Below are 25,420 nucleotides of genomic sequence, written 5' to 3' on the forward strand. Positions count from 1 at the left end.
AATGTTTAGACTGGGAAAATGGAAACTTGCTAAGAGTATTACATCTTTTCTCATGTTCATTTGGGGATATAGGCTGTATGAGAGGAATGGTGAGAGGAATGAGAGGGAAATTATTGTATCATTATAACTATGGATTTTCTCTATCCCTTTTGTTCTTTCTTGTTTTAACCAAAAGTGTGTAGTCGGATTTGGGCTTTCCTGGTGGGTCAGTGGTGAAGAATCTGACTGCCAGCGCAGGAGATGCAGGTTTGACCCCTGGGTTCAGAAGATCCCCTGGAGAAAGAAATGGCAACCAACGCCAATGTTCTTGCCTGGGAAAATCCCATGGACAGAGGAACCTGGTGGGCTACAGTCCATGGGATCACAAAGAGTTGGACATGAACGACTAAACAACAATAGTTGGATTTGCATAAGTGAAATGTGCTTGTGCATTCTACTACCTGTTTGCAAATAACTCTTCTGTATCTCCAGTTTGGTCTTCTGAGACCAGGTTCACATGCTGAAGATCCCCTTATAGGTGGATTCTCCCTTCATATTAACACTCTCTAGATGGAGAAGGCAATGGCACCCCAATCCAGTACTCTTGCCTGGAAAATCCCATGGGCAGAGGAGCCTGGTAGGCTGCAGTCCATGGGGTCGCTAAGAGTCAGACACAACTGAACGACTTCACGTTCACTTTTCACTTTCATCCATTGAAGAAGGAAATGGCAACCCGCTCCAGTGTTCTTGCCTGGAGAATCCCAGGGACGGGGGAGCCTGGTGGGCTGCCGTCTATGGGGTCACACAGAGTCAGACACGACTGAAGCAACTTAGCAGCAGCAGACAGAACTCAACGTTTCTCCCCCATCCTTACACAACTGCCCCCCATCTACTTCCCTTCTCTAGTCCCACCTGGAAGAATGATACCTTTGTTCAGTCACCCAAGCCAAATGCCTAAGAATTATCCCTAGATCTTTTCTTTTCCTTAGCATCCACATTTCATTAACAGCCAAGGCATATTCACTCTATTCTCGTAAAGTCACTCAAATCTTTGCTCTAGCTCTCCATCCCGCTGCTATTGCCTTAGTTTATGTTTGCCATCTTCTGTCTTTTCTTAGAATTATTGCACTAGCTTATAACTGTTTTGTTTTTTTCCAAGCTTCTGTCTTATCCTCTCTTCCTTCTAGTATTAAGAAAAAGTAAACAATGCTTGAAAATAAGGCCAAGGCAGTACGAGTAGATCCTTTCAATGTGTTGTAATATTTAAGGAAATGGCAACTCACTCCAGTATTCATGGCTAGGAAATCCCATGGACAGAGGAGTCTAGTGCGCTTGTAGTCCGTGGAGTCACAAAAGAGTTGGATACAACTTAGTGACTTACCCCACTCCAGTACTCTTGCTTGGAAAATCCCATGGACGGAGGAGCCTGTTAGGCTGCAATCCATGGGGTCGCTAAGAGTCGGACATGACTGAGCGACTTAACTTTCACTTTTCACTTTCATGCATTGGAGAAGGAAATGGCAACCCACTCCAGTGTTCTTGCCTGGAGAATCCCAGGGACGGGGGAGCCTGGTGGGCTGCCGTCTGTGGGGTCGCACAGAGTCAGACACGACTGAAGCGACTTAGCATAGTGACTCACCACCACCAACAACCCAACAATTATTTCATTAGGGAACATACCACCATTGAAGTTTTTTAAAATGAAGATATGATGACTGGAATTTATAAGATAAAGGTTCACATTCTATGCAGTTACATGTTGATTTGTAGATTTTTGCCTGGTAGAGATACAAACAGTTTTGTCCCTAGAAAAGTTAATCCCAAGATTTTATTACTGTAACACTAAACAAATCTGTGTCTAACTTAAAAGAATAAGAAACTCATCTCATTTTGATTCTTCTCCTGATGGCCTATGTAAATCCCTTTTCTTCAAGTGTCTTGGAACCAGCTTACCTAAATTACTGGTTCTCTCATTATTTAATGAGTTAAATAAAACTGTCAACCAGTGTCCATTCTATATTAACAAGAGGCTCATTTTTTAACCGTTTTGAAAATTACACTTTGACAGCATGCTGCTACTAATAAATTCTTTCCAAATTGCTTATCTGATCATGTTATTTCTCTGTTTATTTCCCTTAATGGCTCCGTGTAACCTGAACAGCTGATGTTGCTCCCTAGCTTGACACTTTCATGCCCTTCATGGCTTTGGTCCTGTCTATTTTCCTAGCCAAATCTCTTGCCATCCCCTCACAAACCCGTTATGTTCTAACCATGTGACACTAAACAAGCAACACTTTCTTCTGTTTGTACATGTCACTTTCTCATCTAGAACTCCTCCCCATCTCACTTCCACTACCCTTTCCCCCTTTCCTTCCTTTCTAAGTTATTTCTGTTCAAGACTCAGTCCAGCTATCACCTCCTGTCAAAGTCCCACCCACCCTTCCTCCCAACCCAAGAACCTGTGCTGGGTTAGGGGTTCCTCTTCTGTGTTCTCCCTTTGCTATGGCCACTGCAACATTCGCCACACTCTCTGTAATTCTTTATTTACTTTCCCATTTGTGAGACTAAAACTAGATTGTAAGCTCTTGAGTTAGGAACTGAAATGAACATCAATTAAGTAGTTATGTTTTGACTGTACTGTGAAGAAGATGATGTATGTGCCTCATTTAACTCAGCAAAGAATATATTTTTCTAGTACAATTGTGTCAAATTTAGTGACTGTCAACAGTGTCTTATTTATTATTATTATTTTAAAATATTGATTTATTTGGCTGTGCTAGGTCTTAGTTGCAGCTCACGAGATCTTCAGTCTTTTAGTTGTAGCATGCAAACTCTTAGTTGCGGCATATGGGATCTATTTCCCTGACCAGGGATTGAACCCTGGCCCCCCTGCATTTGGAGCATGGAGTCAGCCACTGGACCACCAGGGAAGCACCTACAATCTTTTAAAACATAAGCAAAGTTATATGTAGCTTCCTTCCGATGGCCCCTACTCCTAAATTTATCTGTTATTATATACAGCATTTTTCTTGATTTCTTCTTAACGTTATAGTCCATGAAAGAAAATAAACTTTTATTGTAGATTTGTCTAATAGAGTTTGTTCCACACTTCTTGATCATTAAGTTACTCAGATTTTTATTCATACTTCAGTTTTTGCCTACAAAGTACACAGCATTTATAGGCATGAAAGTGTTCCCATTTTCCCCCAGCCCAAGAAATTTAGAGGAAATTCTCTCTCGCTGGTTTGAGGCCAAAGCTCACATTGGGACACTAGGTGTTCCTAGTCCTCAGATGGTAGGAGGCCGCAGCCATCCCCAGTGTATCGAGTGGTCCCTTGACTGGTCTTTCCTCTCAACCATTTCTGACTGCGGCTCATCCGCCCAAGTGACATTTCATTGTGTGATTTCCTATTGAAAAATGTTCTTCTTGTGCTTTTCTAAATGCTGTTCTGTATGGAGCAAGTTGGTTTCCATTGGCAGAAAACACTGTGATAAAAATTTCCTGATGAAAAGAATCCTAGACTTAGATGCTGAGTATCAGCAGCATAAGGAAAACCATACCTGCATGAGGATTAGAACCTTATAGGTGTGATTGACCTCAGGCTCCAAGCAAAACAAAGACATCAGTGTAAATCCTCTAACACTTTCACTCACTCTGAACCACTGCCCGGATGTCACGGTTCTTGGTAAAGTGTGTTCAGTTTATGTCCCTGGAGCCTCTAAATCTATTAAAGAGCATTTTGAATTTTCATTCTGGGTTAGAAAAGGATCATTGGGAAAGCTGAAATAGTTTCTTGATGGTCTCATATTCGATTTCTCATTTCTTTAGGTAAACAAGCACCTTCTCTTACTAGTTGGTGCTTCTCAGAAGATTTTAAAAACCAAAGTCTCAGGTGATATGAATCCTACTGCCTACTTGCAGTAGGATTGGTTAGATTAGTGATTTTTAAACTAAGTTCTAAGTGTCCTCATGGGTCCCTTGCAGCCCAGCTTCAGTATACGCAGCTCTATTTTTATCAATTTAATATAAATTGGACTCTGACACATATTTCATTTGGGAAAAAAGGGTTCCACTGCTTAAAGATATGTTTAAAAAAAGAAAACAGAACTAGAATCTTTTTTTGTTTTTTTTTTTTTGATTCAGTAGTGGGCTTATACTGCATGCAAATAAGTAGGCTTAAGATACTGATATTGCTGTTAGTACAAAGCAGTGACACGTTTATTTTTTATTCATTTATTCTGCAAATATCTATTAAACTTCTCCTATATGCTAGGCGCTGTGCTGGGTGCTGGAATATAACTAAAAATAGACAGGGTACCTGCCTTCATGGATCATGTAGCCTAGTGGAAAGATAGACAGTTAAATAATTTTCATTCACTGTTGATAACTAGGTATGTGTGTTGGGAGGAGGGAGTAAAGAAAGGCTTCTTAGTGTTAATGAAGCAGAAATAGGGAAGTAGGAGTTCAGGAGATGGGACTTGTATATGTGAAAGCCTGTGGGTAAGGGACATCATGGCTCCCTGGAAGAACGGGAAAAAAAAGTGTTAACTCTGGAGTGTGGCGTTCAAAATAGAGAAGCCCTTGCAAGCTATCTTAAGGTGTATGGACTTTATCTCAAGAGCCATGGGAAGCAATGGGGCAAAATGATCAGATTTCTGCTTTTACAAGCTCACTCTGGCTGTAAAGTAGAGAACGGAATGAAGAGGAAAAGAGTAGGGAACCAGAGGAGACGCTGTTAGAGTGTTCCAAATGAGAAATGGGGATTCCCTGGGTTGTTGTTGTTTAGTCACTAAGTTGTGTCCAACTCTTTTGTAACCCCATGGACTATAGCCCAGCAGGCTTCTCTGTTCATGGGATTATCCTGGCAAGAATACTGGAGTAGGTTGCCATTTCTATCTCCAGGGGATCTTCCCAACCCAGGGATCAAACGCACATCTCCTGCATTGGCAGGTAGATTCTTTACCACTGAGTAACTAGGAAAGCCCTCCCCAGGGCTTAAGTGAGAACAAGTGCAAGAGGAGAGCTGTGGCCAGATTCCAGAGATGATGCAGGGTTAGATTCTGCTGAGTCTGATGATTGATGGGATGGGTGTTGAGTTTGGAAGGAAGGAATATCAAGGATGCTCTTCAATTCTCCAGTTCAGGCAACAGAGTGGATAGTAGAGGTATTTGTGGAGATAGGAAACTCAGGGGAGAGGGTCAAGTTTAGAGAGAAAGTGATAGATTCATTTTGGACATGAGTTGGAGATCCCTGTGGGCCATCTAAGTGTAGATGTTGAGTAGACAGTTGGATGTTTAGGTATGTAGGTCAAGACACAGTCTGGGCTAGCGATATAGATGTGGTACTTATCAGGATTGAGATGATGATCAACAAACATCCTGAGAGTAGAGTGAATGACAGCTTCTAGGGAGGCTGAGTAGCCTGTGAAAAGAAGGATGGTTTAGAAAGATGGCTAGAAAAAGAGGACAAAGAGAGGGAAAATAAGAGAATCTGGTGTCATAGAAATCAAGAGAATGGTTCAAGGATGAATGAATGAGATTCAGTATTAAATGTTGCACAGGTCACAGTCTGAAAACTGTCTCGCAAATGCAGGCCTGCCTTCTGTCAGTGACAATATGCACAAGCTGTCTGGGATTATCTCTGTCTCGTCGACAAGTTTGCTGTGCTAATCCAGGAAAAAACCTCATGTATAACAGTACAAAAATAACCAGGAGACAGGGCTCCTTTAATTCTCAGTGGATTTCCATATCAATGTGTAATTTCTGTAGATATCTGAAGAAGTTTAAAATCCAAATAGCTAATGATTGAAAAATCCCTCCCCACATATGTGTGAGCAAGTAGCTAAGACTGTCTCTAATGTGATTTCTCTGAAAATACAAAAGCCCAAATCAAGAATTCCATAAGGCCTACCCTTTAATGTAGTATAATGTTAGCATTGTATAAAATATAATAAATATAATTTGGAGATAAATGACCAGAGTAAATGGAATCTACACACATACCCTGAAAAACTTTGAAAAGTCATGTTAACCCACAGCCATCTTTTGCTCAGACTTTCACCTCCCACCCTGCTTTCCTTACATTCTGTCCCTTATTCCCCTTTCTGCCTATACTTTTGGGTTTAACTTTAAGGGAGCTGTGATTGTGGGTAAATATGTTGAGTTTGAGATTTTTCACAGAATGGGAGGTAATGTTTCCCACAAGGGAAGTCATTCTTTGCAGAGTTCACAACTCTGTGAACCACATGGCTGGAAGGAAACCTGGGGATTATCTAGCCTACATTCTTCTCTTTTTAGTCAATGAAATTAGGGTGGAAAGAAATGAGGTAATTGAGCAGTGACACATCAGGTGCTGAGAGGGCAGCTGAAGTAGGTTTATATATAGCCCTCCCTGGATTATAAAAATAATGCATCCTAGAGAAGACAGAAAGAACTAAACTATGTTCTGTCCTATTCTATATTGCAAGACTAAATCTGTTTATGTCAAGTAGCTTTTGTTGTTGTTCAGTGACTCAGTCATGTCCAACTCTTTGTGACCCCATGGACTTCAGCATACCTGGCTTCCCTATCCTTCACTGTCTCCCAGAGTTTGCTCAGACTCATGTCCATTGAGTTGATGATATCATCTCATCCCCTGTTGCTCCCTTCTCATTCAAATATAAAGAAAAAGATCTACTTTTGTATGTGTGAGATAAATTGTGAGAAACAGTCCACAAATATGAATTCTCTTTTATTTCCTGTTTCACTTCACTTTATGCAAACATTTGTTTCCAAAGAGATCAAAGATGGGGAGGTATGAATGGATTTATTCTGTGATAGTCTGTACAGCCTGCATTTTGGTCCAGGGTCCTTTCTAATACAGCACTCAAGTTCATCCATCCTCCATTTGCCAAGAGTACCAAATTTTGGCCTTCCAATGAGATGTCAGGGATTAATGTGGCTGCTTGGATAGGACTGACAATGGGATAGGGAGAAAATGGGCCAGGAAAGGTTAGTGAATCACATTGTTCCTGGGCCAGGTCAGTGTAAGAAAGGAAATGTTCCAGTGGACAGATGCACCCCTGAACTGCCAAGGACCTTGATGAGATGGTACAGGAGGTAGCTCTCTAAATATTTGGAAATCCAGAACAGAAGGTAGATGATGGAGTATAAGGAGAGACCTTGGACTATGGAGTAAATGGACTTGGCTTAGCATCCCAACTGTGCTTCTGAGTAGCAATGAGAATTTACAAATTTATTTTAACTTCTCTAAGCCCTTAGTTTTATTCATCTGTAAAACTTGGCAATCAAGATTGCCAGGAGAAATATCAATAACCTCAGATATGCAGATGACACCACCCTTATGGCAAAAAGTGAGGAGGAATTAAAGAGCCTCTTGATGAAAATGAAAGAGGTGAGTGAAAAAGCTGGCTTAAAACTCAACATTCAAGAAACCAAGATCATGGCATCCAGTCCCATCACTTCATGGCAAATAGATGGGAAAACAATGGAAACAGTGACAGACTTTATTTTCTTGAACTCCAAAATCCCTGCAGATGGTGACTGCAGCCATGAAATTAAAAAACACTGACTCCTTGGAAGAAGAGCTATGACCAACCCAGACAGCATATTAAAAAGCAGAGACATTATTTTGCCGACAAAAGTCCATCTAGTCAAAGCTATGGTTTTCTCAGTTGTCATGTATGGATGTGAGAGTTGGACCATAAAGAAATCTGAGCACCAAAGAATTCATGCCTTTGAACTGTGGTGTTGGAGAAAACTCTTGTGAGTCCCTTGGGCTGCAAGGAAGTCAAACCAGTCAATAGTAAAGGAAATTAGTCCTGAATATTCATTGGAAGGACTGATGCTGAAGCTAAAGCTCCAATACTTTGGCCATCTGATGTGAAGAACTGACTCATTGGAAAAGACCCTGATGCTGGGAAAAATTAAAGGCAGGAGGAGAAGAGGACTACAGACAAAGGATGGGATGGTTGGATGGCATCATTGACTCAATGGACATGAGTTTGAGCAAGCTTTGGGAGTTGGTGATGGACAGGGAAGCCTGGCATGCTGCAGTCCATGGGTTGCAAAGAGTCGGACACGACTGAGCGACTGAACTGAACTGAATTGAAGCCCTTACTTTTCTTCATCTGTAAAATTTGGTTGTGAAGATGCAATGAAATAAAAGTATGTTAAGAACCCAGAACAATAATTAATTTTAATTTCTCTTTTCTTCACTTTAAATTCCTTAGCTTTCTTCCATTTCAAGCCCTCTCTCTTCATGTTCCAGCTAACTGGCTCTACTAAAGACAGGCTCAAGTTTTTCTTGAGATACCCTTGAGGAAAACCTCCTTGAAACTTGGACCTATGTTTTCAGAAGGAATTAGAATGGTAAGTCAACACTGTTGGTTTTTCCTCCCAGTTCTATTGAGATATAATTGACATATATCATTGTATAAGTTTAAGGTATCAACATAATTATTTGACTTTTGTGTATGTTGCAAAATTATCACCACAATAAGATTAGTTAATATCCATCAGCTCCAAATAGTTATAATTTTTTCTTTGTGATGAGAATTTTTAAAGTCCACTCTTAGCAACTTTCAAATATATAATACAGCATTATATATTACATTCCCAGAATTCATTTATCCTATAATTGGAAGTTTGTACCTGTTGACCACCTTTACCTAATTCCATCATCCCCCGCAGTACAACCCCCTACCAACTTCTTACCCTCTACCTCTGACAATTACAAACCTGATCTTTGTTTCTACGGGTTTGGTTTTCTTAGATTCCACCTATAGGTGAGATTCGGAGAAGGCAACGGCAACCCACTCCAGTACTCTTGCCTGGAAAATCCCATGGACGGAGGAGCCTGGTAGGCTGCAGTCCTTGGGGTCGCTAAGAGTCAGACATGACTGAGCGACTTCATTTTCACTTTTCACTTTCATGCATTGGAGAAGGAAATGGCAACCCACTCCAGTGTTCTTGCCTGGAGAATCCCAGGGACGAGGGAGCCTGGTGGGCTGCCGTCTTTGGGGTCGCACAGAGTCGGACACGACTGAAGTGACTTAGCAGCAGCAGCATAGGTGAGATTAAACAGTATTTGTCTTTCTCTGTCTGTCTTATTTCACTTAGCATAATGCCCTCAATAGCAAGATTTCCTTCTTTCTCGTGGCTGAATAGTACTCTCTCATATATATATACACACCACAGTTACCTTATTCAGTCATCTGTCAGTGAGCACTTAGGTTGTCTCCATGTCTTGTCTATTGTAAATAATGCTGCAGTGAACATCAGGTACAGATATTTCTTTGAGATACTGATTTTTTTTTACTTTGGATATAACCCAGGAGTGGCATTGCTGGATCATATGGTAGTTCTATTTTTATTTTTTGAGTAAACTCCATATGTTTTCCATAATGGCTCTACCAACTTACATTTCTACCAACAGTGCTCAAGGATCCCTTTCTCCATGTTTTCACCAACATTTTTATTTCTTGTCTTTTTGATAATACTCATTCTTATAGGTATGAGGTAATATAATGGTTTTGAGTTGCCTTTTCCTTATAATTAGTGATGGCTGACACTATTTGTGACAGGGAAAAACTGCTTGCAATTGGTAATACCCAACTGCTTCCAAAGGAATTTCTTTGCTGAACAGAGTGATGGGTATGAGGATGCAAGTGTAAGAAAGTTCACTAACTTTTTCTGCATTAGAAACTTTCTATTTATTTATTTTTTGCAGGAGGTAAGGGGGAGAGCAGGACAAAGGGACCATGCAGTGAGATCCAGAGCCGGGGAAAACTGGAGCCTATATGTAGATAAGATTAAAGGGTGAAGAAGTAGCCTTAGGGGGACTTTGTGGGGAGAACTGAGATGTTGCTTAATAGGAATTTCTGTGGTTTGTCTTGTGATGCTTAATATGGCCCTTTCATGCCTCTCTCCATGGAATCTATATTAAAACCTATGTTTCTTATAATGTCTCATGGGAGTTAAATTTGTTCTTGTTGGGAAGTGTAGAAGTGCTGAATTCTACTTCAAGGTATCTGTGAACCTAAGACAAGGCTGCCTGTGATGTCCAGACATATCTGGGTCATATTACTTAAGATATCAGCATCCTCTCCTCTGGCCAAAGATATGCATTGTTTTAAAAAAGCAGAATAAAGAAATAAACACCTAGAAACCATCATTATTAGGCCCAGAAAAGTGAAAGTGAAAGTGAAGTCGTTCAGTCGTGTCCGACTCTTTGCGACCCCATGGACTGTAGCCCACCAGGCTCCTCCGTCCATGGGATTCTCCAGGCAAGAATACTGGAGTGGGTTGCCATTTCCTTCTCCAGGGGATCTTCCCGACCCAGGGATCGAACCCAGGTCTCCCACATTGCAGGCAGATGCTTTAACCTCTGAGCCACTAGGGAAGCCCTATTAGGCCCAGAACCACACATCAAAGCTCTGAAGGATTAAGGGAGTTCATGGCAAACATACCCCAAATCCAGAAGATTTTGGCTTAACCTACAGCTTTCCTTTGTACCTCACAACATGGTTATAGAACTTCCATTCCAAATGTTTCTGATTTGGACAAGGTCACTCATGCAGAACATTTACCTGATGCTGTAAAATTTGTGTGGAAAGTCAAGGAATAAAACAGTATTCAGTAAATCCTATGGCAAGGAATCTCAACTCACTGAGAAATTGTTCTATGCCCAGAAAACCAAAAGCAGCAGCCTTCCCAGTTCACTTGTTAGGTAATGGGGTAAGGGTGCGGGCGGGGGAAATGGGATAATTTTCAAAGCTTCCAGCAGAGCTTGTGGTCACATTTAGCTCCATAGCTCTACCTCCCCATAATTTTCTTTGCTTTTTTACAGCGAAATTGGGTCTATTAGGAAGCAAGAAGTAGCTTTTAAGAAAAACGTTTCAGAAAAACACATACTTCATAAAAACTGATAGGAGTGGAAATTGCATATAATATAGATGACAGAGTCCAGGAAAGAATCCAGGAAGCTTTTAAGATTTGAGAGTGATGTGTAGTGTACTGCTTTGGAACAAAGGCTACTCGAATGAATAAAGCTGCAGGAATTTGTTGTGGGAGATTAATTACTTCAAGCCTTTGGTGCCACTTCCAGAACAGTTACTCTTTTAATTGAAAAACTGATTTCTACAGAATGACTTACAGGTACAAATGAGTGGATGATGTTCTGCTGCAAAGATAACATAAAGATAGCTCTGAATATGCTACCCTGAGCTGTCGCATAAGCCAGCTCTGAGAACTGAGCATCATGATATAGAGGAGAGAGCCTAAGATTTAAGTCAAATGACCAAGATGAAAACCCAAGCTCTAAATATTTGCTACCTGTCAAGTAGCTGGTCTCTCAGTTCTTCTGAGATTCAATATCCTCTTATACCAAATGAGGTGTTACATGCCACATGATTGTCATGAGACTCGATGGATGCAAAATATAGATGGAAGCACTTATAGGTATGACAAGATACTGAATATAGTTCCCTGTTGTTGTTCTGATTTGTTGTTTAGTCAATAAGTCGTGTCCTACTCTGCGACCCCATGGACTGTAGCCCACCAGTCCATGGGATTCTCCAGGCAAGAATACTGGAATGGGTTGCCATTTCCTTCTCCAGGGGATCTTCCCAGCCCAGGCATTGAACCTCAGTCTCCTGCTTGGCAGGCGGATTCTTTACCACTGAGCCACTGGGGAAATCCATAGTTCTCTGTGCTATACAATAAATCTTGTTTGCCTGTTTTATTTGTTATCCCCATACTGCTAATTTATCCCCTCCACTTTTCCCCTTTCGTAACCGTAAGTTTGGTTTCCATGTCTGTGAGTCTGTTTCTGTTTGTATGTAAGTTCACTTGTTTTTTAGATGCCACATGTAAGTGATATCATACTATATTAGTCTTTGTCTGATTTAACTCACTTACTACAATATTCTCTAAGTTCATCCATGCTGCTGAAAATGGAAACATTTCATTCTTCTTTATGACTGAGTAATATACCATTGTATATGTATACTACATCTTACGGCAATCTGTTGATGGATACCTGGGTTGCTTCCATGGCTTGGCTATTGTAAATAGTGCTGCTGTGAATATGGGGGTGCATGTATCTTTTTTTTATTCTAACAAAGTGTTTTTATATTTTATTTTTTAAATTTATTTTTATTGAAGTGTAGTTGAATTACAATGTTGTGTTACTGCCGTACAGTGAAGAGACTCAGTTATACATATATATACACTCTTTTTCATATTCGTTTCCATTATAGTTTATCACAGGGTATTGAATATAGTTCCCTGTGCCAGATAGTAAGACTTGTTGTTTATCCATTCTATATATTGCATGTATCTTTTCAAATTAGAGTTTTCATTTTCTCTGGATATATGCCCAGGAGTGGGATTGGGGAATCATATGGTAGTTCTATTTTTAGTTTTTTAAGTAACTTCCATACTGTTTTCCACAGTGTCTGCATCAATTTACATTCCCACCAACAGTGTAGGAGGGTTCCCTCTTCTCCACACCCCCTCCAGTTTTTATTTTTTGTAGACTTTTTTTTTTTTTAAGACTTTTTGATGATAGTCGTTCTGACTGGTGTGAGGTGATATTCTCATTGTGGTTTTGATCTACTTTTCTTCAGTAATCAGCAATGTTTTCATGTGCCTACTGGCCTAGATGGAAGCACTTAAAAAATGTTTTTACAACATTAATACATGTTCAGTGCAAGAAACTTTGAAAACAGAAAAAGACAAAGGAAAATACTAAAGAAGTACCCATAATTTTATTAACCAAGGAGAACAGACAGTATTTCAGCATCTTCAATCTTTTTTAGAGCTTCCAGGCGCATATACACACACAGACACCTTTCCTTTTAAACAAAAAATAACCTTTTAACTGTATACATTTTTGTAACCTGTGTTCTGCTTAGCAATATATTGAAAAATATTTCCTATGTCAATTGTCTTCAATTACATGTTTAGGAAAACACTTTTTTTTTTTTTTGTCACTCCTCTCAGCTTACAGCATCTTAGTTTCCTGACCAGGGATTGAACCCTGGCCCATGGCAGTGAAAATCCCAAGTCTTAACCACTAGATTGCCAGGGAATTTCCGGGAAAGCTTGTTTAAAACTGTCAAAGGCCATTCATATATCAGCACTTATTATTAAAATATAAATGAATGAATGAATGTATTCATTTCTTCCCCAATATATACAAAACTCTATGCCTCCAAAAAGTTGTCCTGCATCATTCTATTGGCAATTCTCTAAATAAAACTTAAGGTGAGTGGAATCATTTTTGTCTATCATTTGTTATTTCTTTTCTAATCTTTTCTTTCTAATAACTGAAAATATAAAAGTTACAAAATGAAGTTATGTGCCAGTATATTTTATTTTAAATGCCTTTGATTTATTCTCTTCAAATTTGCTTTGAAATAATGCATGGATTCTATTGAGAAATGCTACATATGCATCATGATGCTTCACATAAACATAATTTAAAAATAATTACCTACAAGTCTGGACCCATTCCCTCTTTGTTTTTCATGTTCAAGGTCTTTTATGCTCATGAAGAATATATATGCTTTTTCTATGCACATAGCTAGAAAGTAAATTGCAGCTCTGATTTGGAAATGGTTAAAGATGATGAATGGGTAAGTTAATTTGTGTGACATGCTTTGCCCACTTACCCTACCTCATCTAATCTGGATTGAGATTTTGGAGGCATGGGTCCTCTCTCTGACTCTGTTACTATTCATGCATTGTAAGTAAGCCACTCACATTTCCTCAACCCTGGTTTTCTCATCTGTAAATGTCCAGAGGAGAAGGGATCATCTTTATACTTCTGAGATTCTAAGGCTCTCATTTGGAGAGCCAGGTGAATATTTTGATGGCATACGAGAGATAATGTCAATACATATGCCCTGGAACAGCTCTAACCTGTTGATAACATAGTGAAATCTTTTGGATCACTCATTAAAATAACCCTGCTGGAGCTTCCAAGTAACCTCATGCTCCAAACCCACCCCTTTCAATGTCCCTGGCCCTTCCTCCTGGATCCTCAGTCATCTTCAAATTCCAGCAACTAAGAGGTCTCCAGGTGGCATCCATAATGGTTACTCAGTGCCTGACTCAATCCAGTTTTTAAGTATTTTGAATATTACCCTTGGTTATAAGAAGCTGTTTGCATGCTCACTGCCCAACACATGTCAGCTCATGAGGGAGGCCAGGTCATTACCCCTGTGACTAAATCTTCTGAAGTTCACAAAATTGGAGACTATATTTAGAATTGACCATTTGTACACATAGTGGGTGGAAATATAGCAAAAACTTTAACTGAACTTCATGAGTTTTATTGACTTCTGTGTAATTTAAGGTAAAGTTGATACATTTCTTTTTCTGTGTTTGTGCTAAGTCGCTTCAGTCGTGTCCAACTCTTTGCAACCCTATGGATTGTAGTCCGCCAAACTCCTCTGTTCATGGGATTCTCCAGGCAAGAATGCTGGAGTGGGTTGCCATTTCCTTCTCCAGGGGAATCTTCCCAACCCAGGGATCAAGCCCACATCTCTTGCATCTCCTGCATTGGCAGGCTACTTCTTTACTACTAGTGCCACCTGGGAAGCCCCAGGTGTTTGGTTGTTTTCTGTGTTCAGTTGTTTCTAATTGCTTAAAAAGTAAAAGGATTTTTTTACAGTTTAGTTTTAGACTTCAAAATAGCAAACTATAGGAATGCATTCTTTTTTATTTTTCGAACATCTATATTGATGTTTAAGTTATATATGATGAAATCCACCCATTTAAAGTGTACAATTCAGTGGTTTGTAGCATATTCAAGAGTTATGGAACCATCATTACAATATAATTTTATCACCCTAAAAGCCCATCCTCCTTAGCTACCACTCCCCACCCCCCTCCCTTAATCACTGGAAACCACTAATCTTCCTTCTGTCTCCTATATATTTGCCTGTTCTTAGACATTTCATATAAATGAAATCGTATAATACGTGGTCTCAATTTATTAACTGACTTCTTTCACTTAACATACGAGTATATGTATATACAAGGGTATACTGCTGCTGCTGCTAAGTCACTTCAGTTCAGTTCAGTTCAGTCTCTCAGTCGTGTCCGACTCTTTGTGACCCAATGAACCGCAGCTCACCAGGCCTCCCTGTCCATCACCAACTCCTGGAGTTCACCCAAACCCATGTCCATTCAGTCGGTGATGCCATCCAGTCATCTCATCCTCTGTTGTCCCCTTCTCCTCCTGCCCTCAATCTTTCCCAGCATCAGGGTCTTTTCAAATGAGTCCGCTCTTTGCATCAGGTGGCCAAAGTATTGGAGTTTCAGCTTCAACATCAGTCCTTCCAATGAACACCCAGTACTGGTCGTGTCTGATTCTGTGCGACCTCATACACGGCAGCCACCAGGTTCCCCCATCCCTGGGATTCTCCAGGCAAGAACACTGGAGTGGGTTGCCATTTCCTTCTCCAATGCATGAAAGGGAAAAGTGAAAGTGAAGTCGCTCAGTCGTGTCCGACTCTTAGCGACCCCATGGACTGCAGCCCACCAGGCTCCTCCAGCCATAGGATTCTTCAGGCAAGCATACTGGAGTGCGTTGCCAGTGCCTTCTCCATACAAGGGTATGACTATATTCTAAATGTAGAATCAAGTTGTAACCAGAAGCAATCCTGAGCCAAAGTTGATACAATACTGTTTGGTGTGGTGATTCAGCTCCCCAAACCCCAGGCCTTCCCTCCCTAAATGTTTCCCAATTCTGGACTTATGTCCTCCCTCACAAACAAATGTTTTGTCAAATGCCTCAATCTGTGAAGATCTGTTTTATCTCAGATCTCACAAACTCAGGGGTGGGATGGGGGCGGTGAGAGGGAGGTTCAAGAAGGAGGGGGGATATATGTGTACATATAGCTGATTCACTTTTTTTACAGCAGAAACTAATATAACATTGTAAAGCAATTATACTCCAATAAAAAACGAGGAATTTTTACTACACCTAAAAAAAAAAAAATCACAAACTTACTGAAAGTAAGGAATCAGGAGCAGTGGGTACTTAATATGCTACTCTCCCCAGTGGTAATTAATTTAAGAGATTATTCCCTAATAACATTAAAATTCTATTTTGGAGTTCTAACAAAGGGCTGGGCTCTGACTAAGCACATTTCTATACCTCATTGTAGGTAATTCTTACTAACCACAGAGGATTATATTAATATTTTAATTTTACAGAGGAGAAGATAGAGGGTCAAAGGAGTTAATATTCCCAAGGCAAGACATCTATCAAATAGCAGAGTCAGGATGTCCATCAAGATGTGTTTGATATTAAGGTCTATGCTCTTAATTATTTCATAGAATTTAAGACTCACATTTTTCATATTTTCATGTCTCTGAAATTGGGATGCCTCTTAAAATTGGAGATATCTTATCATAGTTGGCACTGGTATTTCTTTCTTAGTGGTACATAAAATAGCGGTGCATTTTACAATTGGTTGGCACTTCCCTGGTAGCTAAGCTGGTAAAGAATCTGCCTGCAATGCAGGAGACCCCGGTTTGATTCCTGGGTTGGAAGATCCCCTGGAGAAGGGATAGGCTACTGACTCCAGTATTCTTGGGCTTCTCTAGTGGCTCAGCTGGTAAGGAATCCTCTTGCAATGCGGGAGACCTGGGTTGGGAAGATCACCCAGAGAAGGGAACAGCTACCCACTCCAGTATTTTGGCCTGGAGAGTTCCACAGACTGTATATAGTCCATGGAGTGGCAAAGAGTTGAACGTGACTGAGTGACTTTCACTTTACAATTGGTTATATCTTTGTTTTGACAAAACCTGGTACAAACAATATTGCCTCCCTAAATGAACTAACCTTTAATAATGAAATTTGAGCATCAGTGACAAAGTTAGGAGCAGAGGAGAAGATGGGTTTTGAGGGGAAATTCCTCCCTCAACTTAGCAATGTATCTTGTAATACAAATGCCTATCTGTTTCTTCTGTGGATAAAAGGGATCTGATCAATGCTATCCTCATAATGCCTTAATCACAAACAATTATGTTTTCTGAATATATACTGAAATGGAAAAATTTTGAAATCTAAGTTTTTCCATTGCAGTATAGAGCAATGATGATCTTGCAACATCAGTCAAAGACATGTCAGAGTTATTCAAGTTGATATACTGCTCTTAATTTTCAAAACATTATGAAACTTTTACAGGATAATGTTCCAACTCTTCAAAAGTTGAGGAATAATTGACCTACAGCAAATTGATATTAGGATATTAGGTACATACTTGCAATGCCTCATGTATTTTTGTATTTTATTCTCATAACTGTCTGCCCATAGCACTTTTGAGAAGAAGATGAATATAAATGTTTTTGCACAAAAAAATTCTCTCAATATTTTTCTTTCTTTTTTCTAGTTGTGTTGGTCTTAGTCGCTCAGTTGTGTTCGACTCTGCGATCCCATGGACTATAGCTCACCAGGCTCCTCTGTCTGTGGGATTTTCCAGGCAAGAATACCAGAGTGGGTTGCAATTTCCTTCTCCAGGGGATATTCCTGATCCAGGGAGTGAACCTGGGTCTCCTGCATTGCAGGCTGATTTTAACTGTCTAAGCAACCAGGGAGGCATTTTAAAGGAAGCGTTCTTGATCTTTCCAGAGCAGAATGAGAATAAGGTAGAAGGAAGGAGGAAGGAGAAAGCTCATGAGTATTCCCTTGTGGTTTAGTTAGGTTACTGTTGACCTGTTTTATTTTTTTCTTTCTGATATTTCTCTAGACTGAGTAGGGCTGTAGGCTTTTCTGTCCTATATGGAGATTCACCAGTAAAGCTGGAGTCAGGACTTTGATTTTCTGCACCAATCTCAAACTAGAAACTTAAAAGGAGAGTGGCTAGAGATGGAGAAAAGAGGAGGGGAGGGGGACAAGAAAGCAGGGGCTAACATTATCAAATGGTGGGGTTTTTTTGTTTGTTTGTTTTAAGGGCTTCCTCTGGTTGCAACTGAGCGACTGATCTGATCTGATCTGGTTGCTGTGTGAGAACAGATTGGAGAATTGTTCTTAAAAGATAAGGATAAGACATGGATTCTTGTCCCAGCTCTACCAGATGCTGAATGACTGAGGCAAGGCATTCCTTTTGGTTCCCTAATGAGGTTAATTATGTCTGTCATATCTAGCTTATAAGCTGTGAGGAGATTCAGATAAAATGATGTCTATAAAGTGTTTTGAAGAAGCTCAAAGGGAGACACAAATACAAAAATTAATTTACATGGCAAAGTGCTATATAGTAAAGCTTCTGTGATAATTACAACAAAACAGCTACCACTTATTAAGCACATATTTTCCATTTTGTCCTCACAGTGGCAATTATGAGAAAGATATTACTAGTCTTAATTTAGAGCTGAGCAAACATTTAAAGAAGTTAAGCAACTTTCCCAGGGTCATAGTTGCTTAGAGGCAGAACCAGGATTCAAACTCAGGTGTGGCTGACTCCTAAACCACAGCTTAAGTCATTCTGCTTACATCTTCAATCTTTTTCTCTTTGCCACATTTATTGTGAGAACCACAGAAAAGGTAAGTACTTAAAGTGATAACTCATTTTGCCTACACATATTAATTATAAGCTTGCCTTTTTTTCTTTTGTATGTTGTTTTGATTTATAAAACTTTTTTTTCTGCCATAACTGTGTTACATGGACAGTTGGAATGATGGCAGATAAGGGTTGAATGTCAGCAAGTAATCAGGTCAGCCTTTTTTGCTAGACTTAGGAGTGATAGGATAATATTTTCTGGTTATGATCATTCTTTCTTGTTTACTTTGTTGATACAAAGTAAGTGTACTGAATTATAGAAATTTTTTCTTTTAAAAATTGAGATATAATTGATATATAACATTGTGTAAGTTCAAGGTGTATAAAATGTTGATTTGATACATTCATATATAGCAATGTGATTACTATCCTAGCATTAGCTTGCACCTCTATCAATCACATAATTATCATTTCTTTTTTGTGGTGAGAACAATTAAAGATCTATTCTCTTGGCAACTTTGAAGTTTATAATACATTATTGTTGGCTGTGATCACTATGCTGTGCATTAGATCCCTCAGAACTTATTTATATACTAGTTTTAAGTTTGTACCCATAAACAACATTCCTCTGCCCACCACTTCCTGATAAACACCATTCTACTCTCTGTTTAAATGAGTTCAGGTTTTTATATTCCAACATACCATATAGTATTCCACATACCATAGAGTATTTGTCCTTCTCTATTTGACTTTCCTCACTTAGCATAACGCCCTCAAGTTCCATCCGTGTTTCTCATGACTGAATAGTATTCCATTGTGTGTTTGCATGTGTATATTTGTGTGATATGTGACAAACAGATCACATCTTCATTATCCTTTCATCTTTTGAACAACACTTAGGAGGTTTCTGTATCTTGGTTGTTGCGAATAACGCTGCAGTGAACATCTTTTCAACATCCTGTTTTCATTTCCTTTGGATATACACCCAGAAGTGGGATTGCTAGATTACATGGTAGTTGTTTTTTTAATTTCTTGAGGAATCCCCATACTGTTTTCTATGAATTTGGCTGAACCAATTTTCATTTCCATTAACATTGCACAAGGGTTCCTTTTTCTCCATAACCTCACCAGCATTTGGTATTTTCTTCTTGGTGACAGGCATTCTAACAGGTTTGAGGTGGTATTTCATTGTGGTTTTATTTGCGTTTCACCGATGATTAGTGATATCCTTTTGTGTATATATACATCCTTTTGTGTATCTGTTGGCCGTTTGCATTATTCTTTGGGAAAATGTCTATTCAGTTCCTATGCCCATTTTAAAATCAGACTATTTGTTTTCATTACTGAGATGTATAAGTTCTTTATATATTTTGGCTATTAACCCTTTATACAATATATGGTTTAGATGTATTTTCTTCCATTCATTTAGTTGCCTTTCCATTTTTTGATTGTTTTGCTGTGCAGAAACTTTTTAGTTCAGTGTAGCCTCACTTTTGCAAATAAAAGTTTGCTTTTATTGCTTGATATTTTGGTGTCATATGTAAAAAAAATCATTGCCAAGACCAATGTCAAGGAGCTTTCTTCCCTATGCTTTCTTCTAGGGGAGTTTATAGAATCATGTCTTATGATTAACTCTTTAATTCGTTTCAAGTTAATTTTTCTGAGTGGTATGAAATATGGGTCCAGTTTCATTGTTTTGCATATGGTTGTCCAGTTTTCACAAGACCATTTGTTGAGAGGGCTACCTTTTCTCCACTGAGTGTTGGCTCCCTTGTCAAATATTAATTGACCATATATGCTGGAGTGTATTTCTGGGCTCTCCATTCTTTTTCATTGGTCTTTGTGTCTATTTTTATGCCAGTACCATATTGTTTTAATTACAGTAACTTTGTAGTATATTTTGAAACCAGGATATATATGCTTCCATTTTTGTCCTTTCTCAGGATTGCTTTGACTATTCAGGGTCTTATATGCTTCTACAGAAATTTTAGAATTATTTTTTCTTTTCATGTGAAAAGTGTTCTTGGAATTTTGATAAAGATTGTGTTGAATCTACAGAGTGGTTTGAGTATGGACATTTTAACAATATTCTTCTGATCCATGAACAAGGGATATCTTTCCATTTATTTGTGTCTTCTTCAATTTCTTTCACTGAAGTCTTGTAGTTTTCATTGTATAGCTCGTTCACATTTTTGGTTAAATTATTCATAAATATTTTCTTAATTTGATGCTATTGTGAATGGGATAGGGTTTTTTCCAGACATTTTATTGTGAGTGTACAGAAACACAACTGATTTCTATATGTTGATTTTATATCCTGCACATTTAATGAATTCATTGATCAGTTCCAACAATTTTTGGTTGAGTCTTTAGGATTTTCTATATATAAGATCATATCATCTCCAAATAATAACAGTTTTACTGCTTCCTTTATGATTTAGATGCTCATTATTTCTTGGTCTTGCCTAATTGCTCTAGGACTTTCAGTACCATGTTGATTAAGACTGGTCAGAGTGGGCAACCTTGTCTTCTTCCTGATCTTAGAGAAAAACCTTTCAATCTTTCACTATTGAGTATGATGATAACCATGAGTTTGTTGTATGTAGCTTTATTGTGTTGATATATTTTCCTTCTATGTCCAATTTTTGAGAGCTTTTATCATGAAAGGATGTTGTATTTTGTTAAATGCCTTTTCTGTATCTACTGAGATAATTACATGATTTTTATATTTTGTTCTATTAATGTTGTATATTGCATTTATTGATTTGTATATAGTGAAACATTCTTGCATCCGAGGGATAAATCTCACTTGGTCATTGTGTATGATCCTTTTAATGTGTTGTTAAATTGTTAATATTTTGTTGAGAAGTTTTGCATCTATATTCATCAGGGATTTTGGTCTATAGTTTTCTTTTCTTGTGGTATCCTTATCTAGTTTTGGTATCAGGCTAATGCTGGACTCTTAAAATGAATTTGTAATTGTTCTCTCCTCTTCAATTTTTTGGATGAGTTTTAGACAGATCAGTGTTAATTCTTTAAATGTTTGGTAGAATTCATCTGTGAAGCCATATGGTACTGGGCTTTTCTGTGTTAGAAGGTTTTTGATTATGGATTATACCTCCTTACTTATTATTGGTCTGCTCAGATTTTCTATTTCTTACTGATTCAGCCTTGGTAGGTGGTATGTTTCTTAGAATTTATCCATTTCTTCTAGTTCATCTAATTTGTTAGCATATTTTGTTCATAGTGGTCTCTTGTATTTCTGTGGTGTCAGTTGTAATGTCTCCTCTTTCATTTCTAATTTTAGTAATTTGAATTATTTTTATTTCTTAGTCTAGCTAAAGACTTTTTATCTTTTCAAAAAAACAGCTCCTAGTTTTATTAATATTTTCTATTGTTTTTCTGATCTCTATTCCATTTATTTCTGCTTTGATCTTTGTAATTTCCTTCCTTCTGCTAACTTTGAGCTTATTTTGTTCTTCTTTTTCTAGTTCCTAGAGATGTAAAGTTAGGTTTTTATTTGAGATCTTGCTATTTTCTTATTATATGTATTTATTGCTGTAAATTCACTCTCAGAACTGTTTTTGCAGCATCCAGAGGATTTGGTGTTTTGTTTTTCCATTTTTATTTAAGTTTTGAAATTTTCTCTTTCAATTTCTTCTTTGACCTATTTTCAGGAGTCTGGTTGTTTCCACATGCTTGCAAGTTTTTGAATTTTCTTTATGTTATTGATTTCTAGTCTCATACCATTGTCATAGGCAAAAATAATTTGTATGATTTTAGTGTTTTTAAATTTGCTAAGACTTGCTTTGTGGCCTATCACATAATGTATTCTAAAGAATGCCCCACATGCACTTGCGAAGAATGTGTATTCTACTACTGTTGAGTGAAATGTTTTATAAATGTCTGTAAGGTTCATTTGGTCTACTGTATGACTGAAGTCCAGCATTTCCTTGTTGCTTTTGTCCAGATGATTTATCCATTGCTGAAAGTGGGGTTATTGAAATCCTTTGCTCTTATTGTACTGTTGTCAGTTTCTCCCTTCAGATGTGTTATTATTTGCTTAAAATATTTAGGTGCTCCAATGTTGTATATATTTATAATTTTTATACCTTCTCGACAAATGATCCCCTTGTTACCATTTTGGCTTAAAGTCTATTTTGTCTGATATAAATATAGTTCACCTGCTTTCTTCTGGCTTCTACTTAAATGGAATATTTTCTTATATCCCCTTGAGCCTATGTATGTGCTTAAATCTGTATCTTGTAGGCAACATATAGTTGAATGAAACTTTTTTCACGGCAAACAGAATAGGACAGAGTCTATACTTCCTGTATACAATTATATATATTCACAATGGAATTGGGTCTGCTGTCTGAGCTTTGAGCTATTAATGGGCTTAAATTTGTAGCAAAGGGTCAAATATAAGAAATTCTAACTTGTCATATGTTCCTGTTTCCTCAGTCCAAACTAAGCCAGTTTTGATGAAAAGAATTCTGTAATGTGAGTATTGATGAAAGAGCAAACAGACTTTTTTTTTTAATAACATGAGATTTAGGAATTAAATATAGCAGGCAGAAGATCCTGTAGGAATTTCAAGTAATATTTTACGATGGTTCACTACAGGATATTCTAAGCTTTGGTTTACATAGCATGCTACTTTATATAGTATTCTTTATTCTTGGGATCCCAGAAAGAGGGGATATTATATTGATATAGATAATCATCTCTGCTTCCTTCCTATCTGGCCAGGCGGGAAGGGAATAAACAAAAATAACATCTAGCTCATAGCAGAAGTAGGAAAGAAAGTTTAGAAGAGTAAAGGCCAACATAAAAAAGAAATGTGAAGGAGTAGACATTTTGAGTAGGATAAGCTTACATTATGTATCTCCTAAAAGATAAATACAACTTGAAAATAAGTTTAAATGTTTTAACTGAACTTTCTAAGAATTACTAATTTTATGGCCTTTGCACGGAGATATCTGTCACATCTTTCAAAATATCCAGGGGTGGTCTTATATTCATTTATCATTTACTCACCTTTTAATTTTATAATTATTAATTAGTTATTCATTATGCACTTACAAGGCAGATGCCAGAGACTGAGCTACAAAACTACAAAAAGTGGAGTTCTTATCTGTGGGCTGCTTTAACATTTGGTTGGAGGCCCAGATATATTATAAAATAATAACAGAGCTAAAGCAATACAGTGACAGTGTTTCAGTTAGGAAGAGATAGCAGAGGTGTAGAGAAAAAACAGCAACATATTTCTATTGCTGTATTTTAAGAAAACTACCTCCTAGAGAAGGTGGATTTAATGAGACGAGCACTAGGAAGGGATTGACCATGGCAGTTTGAGAGAGCTGGAAAAAGCTGAACTGCAATGCTTCATAGAGGAAAATACTTCAAGGTTCTTGGTTCTGTTTAGGGGTAGAGTAAGGAAGATAAAGAATGGAAAGAGAGAAGAGAGGAGCCAGTGAGACAAAGAAGGGCTGCTACTAGGCCACACAAGATGCTCACTGCATCATTTTGAAATTGTTTGTAATCCTTGTGACTCAAAATCCTCTTTTTCTTACCTTCCTTCCCAGGATGCTATCTATAGTAAAGGCGACTCCTCAGGAATGCTGTGTGCACATGCTGGTGGCTCAGCAGTAAAGAATCCATCTGCAAAAGCAGGAGTCTCCAGTTCGATTCCTGAGCGGGGAAGATGCCCTGGAGAAGGAAATGACAACCCACTCCAGTATTCTTGCCTGGAAAATCCCTTGGCCAGAGGAGCCTGGTGGGCCACAAGCTATGAGGTCGCAAAGAGTCGAACATGACTGAGCACACACACACACACACACCGTACACTTAATTTATAAATGACAATATTTTGGCTATGGCTAGAGATTCACTATTTTAACCTTCTTTGCTTTGAAGGAACCCATTTTCAATTCTTCTTCAAGTTGCTAATGGTTCAATAAGAAACAAGGCCCAGACCTGTGGTTTACAAACTTGTTTTTAATAACAAAATCTTACCTTCAAATAATATCTTATCCCAAAGTGCAATGTGTAAAACAGAAAAAAAACTCAGTTGACCTGGTTAAGAGGGTGGCAATCTTCTCCTTCTGTGCTCTGCCTCACCTATCCTTTAGAATTCCTGGGGCTCCACAGAGCACAGCCTGAAAACTAACACCCTACAACAAGAGAAATGAGACGGTATCATTGGTCTCCTTTCTTGATTAAATTATATTGACCTTGCTGGAAGAAGTTCCATTTAGAAGTTTGTGCCAGAAAGTGAAAAATGTCGATATTATCTAGTGTTGGCAAGGGAACAGGGAAATGGGCACTCTCAAACACTGTTGCTGAGAGTATAGATCAGTACAGTCTTTTTTAAGAAAATTGATCAAAATTTTAAATGTGATCCCTCAGTTCCACTTCTGTAAATCTTTCCACAGAAATACTCATGTTTCTGTTATTCAGTATTCACTCACTAAGTCATGTCTGATTCTTTTGCGACACCGTGGACTACAGCAAGCCATGCTTCCCTGTCCTCCACTAATACTTAGATATCCACACAAAAGTCTACATACAAGGATGCTCATTATTTATAAGACTAGAACATAAAAACAAATTAGTAGAGGAATGGTTGAATAAATTATGCTACTTTCATATAATGGAGTATTATTGACATTAAAATGAAAGAGATAGATATATATAGATAGATTATAGATACATATATAGATTTAGATATAGGTATGGATAAAGATGGATGTACCTCATACACTAAGTGAAAATGCAAGTTACAAAAGAACATAGTAAAAATGATACATATATATTGTTAAAGGAAGCGAACAAAACCCCCACATTCTATGAAAGCTATGTAAGTACTTCTGATTGCAAAATTAAAAACCATAAAACCTCTAGAAATAGATGGCTAGACT

At 38.2% G+C, this 25,420-nt stretch overlaps 1 long non-coding RNA gene across 1 annotated transcript in view; it reads left to right on the forward strand.

The window, feature by feature from the left end:
- LOC123328541 overlaps positions 1-24,972 on the forward strand; it is a 123,649-nt gene extending 98,677 nt beyond the window's left edge. The window contains exons 5-6 of the long non-coding RNA XR_006639802.1: positions 8,211-8,349; positions 24,086-24,972. This is a non-coding gene — a long non-coding RNA (uncharacterized LOC123328541). The remainder of the gene's footprint in view (positions 1-8,210; positions 8,350-24,085) is intronic.
- Positions 24,973-25,420: the final 448 nt, after the last annotated feature.

This window comes from Bubalus bubalis, chromosome 12, assembly GCF_019923935.1.
Source record: "Bubalus bubalis isolate 160015118507 breed Murrah chromosome 12, NDDB_SH_1, whole genome shotgun sequence".
In the NCBI taxonomy this organism is placed as follows: domain Eukaryota; kingdom Metazoa; phylum Chordata; class Mammalia; order Artiodactyla; family Bovidae; genus Bubalus; species Bubalus bubalis.